The following is an 8,710-nucleotide window of genomic DNA, read 5'->3' on the forward strand; positions in this document are numbered from 1 at the left end:
CTATATAAATATCTGATGATGATGATGATGATGATGAAGGTCCCTGTCTTGCCCTCTTTGCTATTTAATGGGCAGGATGCGGGAGAGGTACCTGTAATTCAGAATCTCCCGGAAATTCAGGGAGAGTGGGCAAGTATGAGTAAAAGCTCATCTATGGAAGTAGGCACACCTCACCCAAATCCAGGAATCTTCCAGCATGCCAGGACAGAAGGCAACTATGGATGACAACAGCTCTGACATGTAGAGACATTGATTCTATGAACCAAACAGCAAGATTGCAGTGAAGTTGTACTCATGTGAAATCGATAGCAATAATACACAGTGTGACAATAAGTGTACAGTATAAATAGTTCTGATCCTCGTGTGTCTTTCAGATGATCACAGTACATGCCGAGTAAAGGTACATGGGACACGTTGCAGGTGCAGTGTGGAATAACACAGGCTCAGCTCACGCCCTTTGTATATTTTTATCACTAGCGACAGAGTTTAGTCATAATAATAATAATTATCAACACTTAATGGGCTGAGCGTGCAGCTCAGTCAGTTCATTACTGGACAGGATTGTGAACAGCTCAGGAGTATTCTCTGCCTGTGCTCAGCGGCTGGTGAGTTAAACTGTTCTTGGGTTTCTGCAAAATGTAGTCAGGTTATTAGACACACAGTATAGATATTACCTCGGGGGAGCTGAGATAAGAATCAAACACTAGACTGAGTTGTTCTGGTGTTAGTTTAGAGATATATTATTTTGGTATAAATAGTTGGAACTGATGCTTGCTACATGTAAGACAGTGCATGCAATTAATTTGCATGCAACCAGTTGGGTACTATCTAGGACAACTGGTACCCTATGGGACCGGCTACACTTGTATCCAGTAGAGATGCAGCATGCTGAATTTCTCATGGACACAATTCTTATTAGGTATTATCTAACACAAATCAGCAACACATTATCACAAGTGTAGCAATAAAGTACAGACGCCAACCGTCCCTGACTTCCAGAGATGGTCCCAGATTTTAAGAATATGTTCCTGTTTTTCACCATAGATCAAAATATGGCTTTTTTTTTCATATTGGACACACTTCAATCTAATTGTTTATATTGTCTAAATTGAATACATTCATTCTGTTAAGACTGGTATTTAAAATATCTTTCAAAACATTTGACTAGGTGTTTGTAGCGCACCAACCTGCCCAGCAGCAAGGTGTCCCTTAAAATTATTTTGACATTTTGGATCATACAGTTCCTGTAATAAGTTATTTTCAGGAAATGCATTCTGTTAAGAATTTCAGTGAAAATCCAGCTATCTGCCCTTTCTTGGTGCAATGTGATCATCAGAGTATATTAATATATATCTGTCAAAGGGAACAGCTCTCAAGCAGTTTGTAAAGCAGTAGCCTTAGGGGGGAGATTCAATTCAGCGCATTGTGTGTCTGGAAACAGTCCATGGAGACACATCAGGCTCCTGTTATTTTCCCTCATTCCCCATAGCGGTGAACAGAAAAATGAGAGGAGATTCCTTACCGCAATAGACAGCAATGTGCGAGGCGATATCCGGCAGCACATTATACCGAATTGAATCCCCCTTAAAGGTATTGAAATAAAAACTATAGGAGGCACTATCAAAAGAAGCATAGTACTTTGCTCTTTACTATTTTCTAGATATGTTGAGCAGCGGTTGTTCTATGGCTGTAGCAGCATGCTGGGATTTGTAGTTCCACAACAGCTAGAGAGCTGCCCAAGCCTGCACCAGATGTTTGGAGAAATGTAGAGATGGGCTGAACTACATAGACCCTACAGCTGACTGTTGTAATTGTATCTCAGGTAGTTGTACTTGGTGTTAGAAATGGGATCAGTGTAAAAGGGAATTGTGGTGTAGTTCAGGTCACATTTATTTATGCTGTGGGAGGATGACCATCATCCTTGCTTAGTCCTAGAGCATGTATGGAAATTGAATTGCGAGAAGTGAAATATTTGTAACCCTGGGGGCAGGATGTTGTTATGAAGATGTGAACTAGGAGAGGGTTTGGTTTTTCTATCTAGTGAAGCGTTTCATGTCTCTGCTTGAGTAGAGGCTAGCTTCAACCAGAAGGTCCTTTCTTCGGCTGTAGTTAACCAGTGTATCATTTTTTTTTATATCTTTCTGTGGAGACTGCTTTGGTATATCCCCTAGACTTCCGTGTCCCCCAATGGATTTTAAGAGAAAATTAGTATTTTTTGTAATTTCCGTTATTTAAAATCCTCCGTTATTTTATACGGAGGGGGGGGGGGGGGATTAATGTGAAAAATAAATGCATTTGCACCTCTTGTATTGCAACATGGATTCTCCGACATGGCTTTATTTAGCTTTGCCCCTAACGCTAATGAGGCCCATGATGTGTAAAGTTGTTGTGATGTATTTCAAGCACATTTTAATCATTTATTCTTTTGCAGTGATTCAATGTTTTAAGTGAGAGGGGTATGGGATAACGGTTTATTGAAAATAGCCAATAACCAACTGGAATGCTGGTTACACATGCAGCAACGCCCCACTGTGCGTAGCCCCTAAACCTATATGATGCCCGTTCATCTTCTAGCTGATTTTTGTTCCTTTTAGCTACTGACCAGAGCTGGATTAACGGGGAGGGTCTGTCAGGGGGCTTGTGCCCTGGGCCCTCCTCTGACAGGGGGCCTCCTTGACTAGTTACTCTCAAAGGGGATCAGCGGGGGGACAACGTGGTACTTGGTGGCTGGCCCCTCCTCTAGGACCATCACGGAACTCCCTCCCTTCCCCTAAGCGTTGCCACCTCCTCTCCCTGTCACTGACAGGTGTCACATGGGACGTGCGCCACATGACAGATGTCGTCCCACGTGTTCAGAGCTGTAAGAGACGCAGATAGATGTGTCTCCAACATAGCTTGGATGAAATAAGGTGAGTGTAGGGGTCGGGGGTCTTAATATAATGTGTGAGGGAAGGGAGGGGGGTATCTTACTATAATGTGCAATGTTGGACTGACTGAGGTATGAAAGGACCACCAGGGGAATTCAATTGTAAGAGCCCATGACATAGCCGCTGAAGGGGAGTAGTCAAACGCCAAAGGGGGTGTGGCCAGTTCCAAGAGAGGCAGGGCAGCCACTAGCCCAGACTACAGTCGGACACTGCAGGACTCACAGCGAGTGGGGCACACCACAGATTTCCATGGTATCCCATTGCTTTAGTCCTACACTGCCTGTCACCACCACACCAATGCATAGCGCCCATTCCATATTAGCATCTGGCATCCTTATACCTTCAATTAATGTCTGACCCAACAGAAAACTCTGGTGCAAATATAGGCTCACAATAAAATTCCTGGCATCCCTTTACTCTCCATACTAAAACCCTGCACCCACAAAAAAACTCAATGCACCTCTACACCCCCAGTTCCCAACAACAACTCATGTACACAGAACACAGATATTAATAACTTACTCCTAACAGCAATTCCTTGTAGCCACTGTACCCCCATATTAATTCTTGACCCCAGGGCTTCTGGGACCTCAGGCCGAGCAGATGGAGAAGCGGTGGTCTGGGCGGCAGAGTCAGTGGTACGTAACACAGTTTCTGAGGTAACTTACTGTGTGATAGATTGCTAGCCACCACACCTGGCTGAAACGGCAGAGGATTTATCCCACCATGAGACTCCACGGGACTGAGGAGACAGAGCTGTCACTCAAGTGGAAGAGGGGAAGAGCAGAATACCGCCTCACCAACCTCAACTACCAGAATGGGTGAATCTGTCTGGCCAAATAACTTGATTGAGATAGAGTTCAAGGAGTTGAGTGACAGCTACGGGCAGCCGCACCGTCCCATACATACTATAATCTGCCACTGCGAGACCCACAGAGAATGAGGCTTTCCCTGGTTTCCTGGTGGGCCAGTCCAACACTGATAATGGCGTTTGGAGAGGAGGGCTAATTATTAAATGTGAATATGAAATATTTAATACAGGGGATGGTTGTGGGAAATGGTTATATTTATTAAACGTAAATGCTATTAATACATTGCTGGGACTGTTTGAAGGGAGGGAAATACTGTAGGTTTATTTATTAAATGGGAATACTATTAATGTTGGGGTTGGTTGGAGGGAAATAGATCTATTTATTAAATGTATATGCTATTAATTTAATGTCAGGGCTGGTTGGAGGAAAATAGAACTATTTATCAAATATGAATATTATTATTAGAATGTTGGGGCTGGAGGGATGCCTAGTTATTAAATATGGGTGATATTGATTTAACACCGGGGCTGGTTGGAGATTTCTAAATTCCATATACCCAATTATTTTCCAAATAGGGCCCCCAACATTCCAGGATCCAGCCAAACAGCAACTGATCTAAAGACACCAGCAGCCACAGGTGGTGAAAGCTGTAAGAACAGGTAGGAGAGAGCAGGAGAGTCTGCCAACTATCCTCAATCTGGTGAGGCAGTCCAGAATTTTCAGCCTAAAGTGCCCTGGGTCCCACAGAGCCTTAATCCAGCTCTGTGATTAGAAACACCCTAAAGCAGCGTTTGCCGAGCCGCCTGCGGCTCTTTATAATTTAAGATGTGGCCGGCAGCACATTGGCACAGCAGTGACCCTAGTCAGCAGCTTCGGAGCAGCTGACTTTAAAGTCATGTGACCACCTCTGCACCATGCAGGGAGATCACAGTCTAGTAGCTCATCCAATCAGAGGAGGAGTGAGTGTAGTGTGCTCTCCTTCCTTCCTCTGCACAGTTTCCAGTGGTAAAGGTAAGTAGGGAGGAGTGAGAGGTCTGTAAGGGGTATCTGGTGAGGTTTGACGGGCATGTAAAGGGGCATTTGGTGAGGTCAGATGGCTATGTAAAGGGGCATCTGGTGAGGTCTGATGGCCATGTAAAGGTGCATCTGGTTAGATCTGATGAACATGTAAAGGGGCATCTGGTGAGGTCTGATGAACATGTAAAGGGGCATCTGGTGAGGTCAGATGGCCATGTAAAGGGGCATCTGGTGAGGTCAGATGGCCATGTAAAGGGGCATCTGGTGAGGTCTGATGAACATGTAAAGGGGCATCTGGTGAGGTCAGATGGCCATGTAAAGGGGCATTTGGTGAGGTCAGATGAACATGTAAAGGGGCATTTGGTGAGATCAGATGGCCATGTAAAGGGGCATCTGGTGAGGTCTGATGAACATGTAAAGGGGCATCTGGTGAGGTCTGATGAACATGTAAAGGGGCATCTGGTGAGGTCAGATGGCTATGTAAAGGGGCATCTGGTGAGGTCTGATGAACATGTAAAGGGGCATCTGGTGAGGTCAGATGGCCATGTAAAGGGGCATCTGGTGAGGTCAGATGGCCATGTAAAGGGGCATCTGGTGAGGTCTGATGAACATGTAAAGGGGCATCTGGTGAGGTCTGATGAACATGTAAAGGGGCATCTGGTGAGGTCTGATGGCCATGTAAAAGGGTATCTGGTGAGGTTTAACGGGCATGTAAAGGGGCATCTGGTGAGGTCAGATGGCCATGTAAAGGGGCATCTGGTGAGGTCTGATGAACATGTAAAGGGACATCTGGTGAGGTCTGATGAACATGTAAAGGGGCATCTGGTGAGGTCTGATGGACATGTGGGGAGGTTTGAGGGGCATGTAAAGAGGTCTGAGGCGCATGTTGACCATTTATAATTTTATTTTTTTATCCCCACTTCAACAGTTCCCTCCACAGCGACAGTGAATGTAGTAGCAGTGTGACTATTAATAGTCCTTTGAACTCTTCTCCACTAGACACACCAGCAAGGTAAGAACCATGCTTATTTGATGACTATTGTGAATATTTATTATGGTTATCTTTTATTTATAAGGCGTCACAAAAGGACCGCAGCGCTGTATATGACAAACAGACAGCAATGACACATTACATAATACATAGTAAATGAAAAGACCAAATATGCAGAGTAAACACAAAATACACATATAACATGGTAATGCAGATGAAGTTATTTACAGACAGTGAGTGCGAGTAATGGTAAAGTCCAATCTGAAGAAGGCCTGGGCTCAAAAAACAGATCTAGGGAAGCAGGCCTAGAGGTACAGAGGGTGATGGAATAGGAGAACATGAGGACAGAGTGCCCTGCTCGTGACAGCTTACATCCTAAAGCAGGCCTGGCCAACCTGTGGCTCTCCAGCTGTTGTGAAACTACAAGCCCCAGCATGCTTTGCCAGTAGGAAGCCAGTCTATAGCTGGAAATGCACGCTGTTTCACAACACCTGGAGAGCCACAGGTTGGCCAGTCCTGTCTTAAAGGGAAGGAGAAGACACAGGGTGATGGGGGAGTGGAAGCTATAGCAGAGGTAAGAGAGTTAGGAGGAGGGCTGATAGGCTTGAATTAAGGGCACACTTGAAGCTTTGGAGAGTAGAGGCTAACCTGATAGGGTGTGGGAGATCCTTCCACAGCTGGGGAGCAATCCTGGCAAAGTCCTGGGGGCGAGAGTGAAAAGAGGTGATCAGTAAAGTGGTTACGGCAGTTATTGGCAGAGTGAAGGAGAGTAGAGAGGTTGGAGGTTACAGGCATCCAATGTAGCAACTGGAGAAGAGGGACAGCCGTCATTTAAACTATGTTCGATATTTTTAGGGCCCATAGGCAGTGTCAGACACATCTCCTCCACGGTGCAGAGTATCCCTTTATAGATTTCTATGGGCACCCACCCTAATGAAATATGCTGCGCATGCCTAGGACAGTTATCTGGTCTCTGCACTCTCAGGCTGAATTCATGACCAGCTGAAAAGCTGCCTAAATATCAAATACCTTCCATCCTCACCAGATTAATGCAGGACGTTTTCAAGCAATGGGCAAAAATTTAATTTAGCATCACTGGGCTTTACCATAAGCCTTAAAATATTTGTATACCCGAGGCAGCATTAACAGCCAATAACCAATAATGTACCACTATCATTGGCATCTGTTCTCTCACTCCAGGGAGTATATTTACTAAACCGTGGGTTTGAAAAAGTGGAGATGTTGCCTATGGCAACCAATCAGATTGTAGCTTTCATTTTGTAGAATGTACTAAATAATTAACTAGAATCTGATTGGTTGCTATAGGCAACATCTCCACTTTTTCAAACCCGCAGTTTAGTAAATCTAGCCCCAGGTCTCCTTCCTGGAGATCTTACCTGTGTTTATGTCCTGGGTTTGGGAGGGATGATTATTGTGAAGCCAAATGGAGTTTTAATGTTGGATCGGCATTGCTACAGGTCTCCGTGAAGGATGAAGAGGTGGCTGCCCAGACTGTAGACTGAAAGACCCTTCTCACTATGACCCCTCTAGCAGCTGTCCAGCACGGAGAGAAGGATGGAGAAGAGGATAGATTCTACACATGCATTGTGTTTCATTTCAAGTGTCCGATCATACCAGACCTTTGGACGGTTACTGGGTTGTCCTGTTACTGGGGAGCTTTGGACAAGTACCAGGCAGATATGTTGCTATTAGGTCACCCTGATGGCACCTTCCTCCTGCGAAATTCATCCCAGGAAGGCTGTGCATTTGCCGTCACCTTCCGCAGACGTGGGCGCACACGCCATGCCCGCGTCCAGTATAGGGACCAAAACTTCAGCTTCCACTGGGGCAGTTTCCATTCTCCTTCAATTTCCAACCTCCTGGAACATTACAACGACCCTAGAGCATGCACATTTTTTGAGCCACTTCTCTTCGCCCCTGTAAAGCGCACAAACCCCCTGAGCCTCCAAGAGCTTTGCCGGGCATCAGTCAATGCCCTCATTCCATACGAGAGCATTGGTGAACTCCCCCTGCCCAGAACCATGAAGGAATATCTATTGGAGTACCATTATAAGGAGACCCTTCCAGGGACTGAAGATGACCTTTGGTGATTTTAAGTTTATTCTGTGCCAATCTATGCTTTAAACATGTCCACTTATTTTTTTTACGTATTAGTAGTTTCCATAATTGATAAGATATTTCATAAACTTTGTAAATAATTTTTCTGATATATGGTTGTAACAAAAACATAAATTAAACTCAGCTATGCACAATTATTTGTAAACTGGTTTATAGAGTGAAGCAACATTGTTGCAACAAAGTGAAAAAAAAAGAGGAAAGGGTAGAGGCACCGAGAGCCTGGACTGCTGGCTTTGCAAACTCAATTGATACATGTTGGCTAAAATCCCAGCTCACAAGTAGAAATGTTATGGCAGGACTGGACAAATCACATGAGCCAGGTAGTCATTGTACCTAAAACAAACGACTGCTGGTGCCTAAATTTTTGGAGTAATTTCTACAGCGGTCAATAGATGCCCATCTTATCTGCTCCTTGTAAGACGCTGCTGTGTCCTAGATTCTGACTGACTGCATTCTACATTACTGGGTAAAGCACAATATTAACAGGTAGTGTTTTTATTTTTGCATAAATGCTAAAAATCATTTTATTGTATGCAAATAGGATTTAGCATTTTAGCTTTTTGTCTTTATATTTGAAGGATTACCATTCCACTTCAAAGCTGCATACCTAACAACAATTTTTTTGTTTAAGGCCCTTTACATTGTTGCAGAGGGCGAGGCAGCTATATTGAAATCACTCAAATCAGTCCCTACCCCCAACGGAGCTTAAGTTTAAATGTTCTGCTATACAGTAGGAAGTCAATTAACCTACAGTGCATCCGGAAAGTATTCACAGCGCTTAACTTTTTCCCCCCTCAAAATTCTACACACATTATTCCATAATG

General features: G+C 44.3%; 1 long non-coding RNA gene across 1 annotated transcript; it reads left to right on the plus strand.

The window, feature by feature from the left end:
* The first annotated feature begins 392 nt into the window (after positions 1 to 392).
* LOC142102143 (uncharacterized) lies at positions 393 to 8,020 on the plus strand. The gene is made up of 3 exons (XR_012679218.1): positions 393 to 605; positions 5,697 to 5,768; positions 7,226 to 8,020. It is a non-coding gene; the product is annotated as an uncharacterized LOC142102143 (long non-coding RNA).
* Positions 8,021 to 8,710: the final 690 nt, after the last annotated feature.

Source organism: Mixophyes fleayi, chromosome 9, assembly GCF_038048845.1.
Source record: "Mixophyes fleayi isolate aMixFle1 chromosome 9, aMixFle1.hap1, whole genome shotgun sequence".
In the NCBI taxonomy this organism is placed as follows: Eukaryota; Metazoa; Chordata; class Amphibia; order Anura; family Limnodynastidae; genus Mixophyes; species Mixophyes fleayi.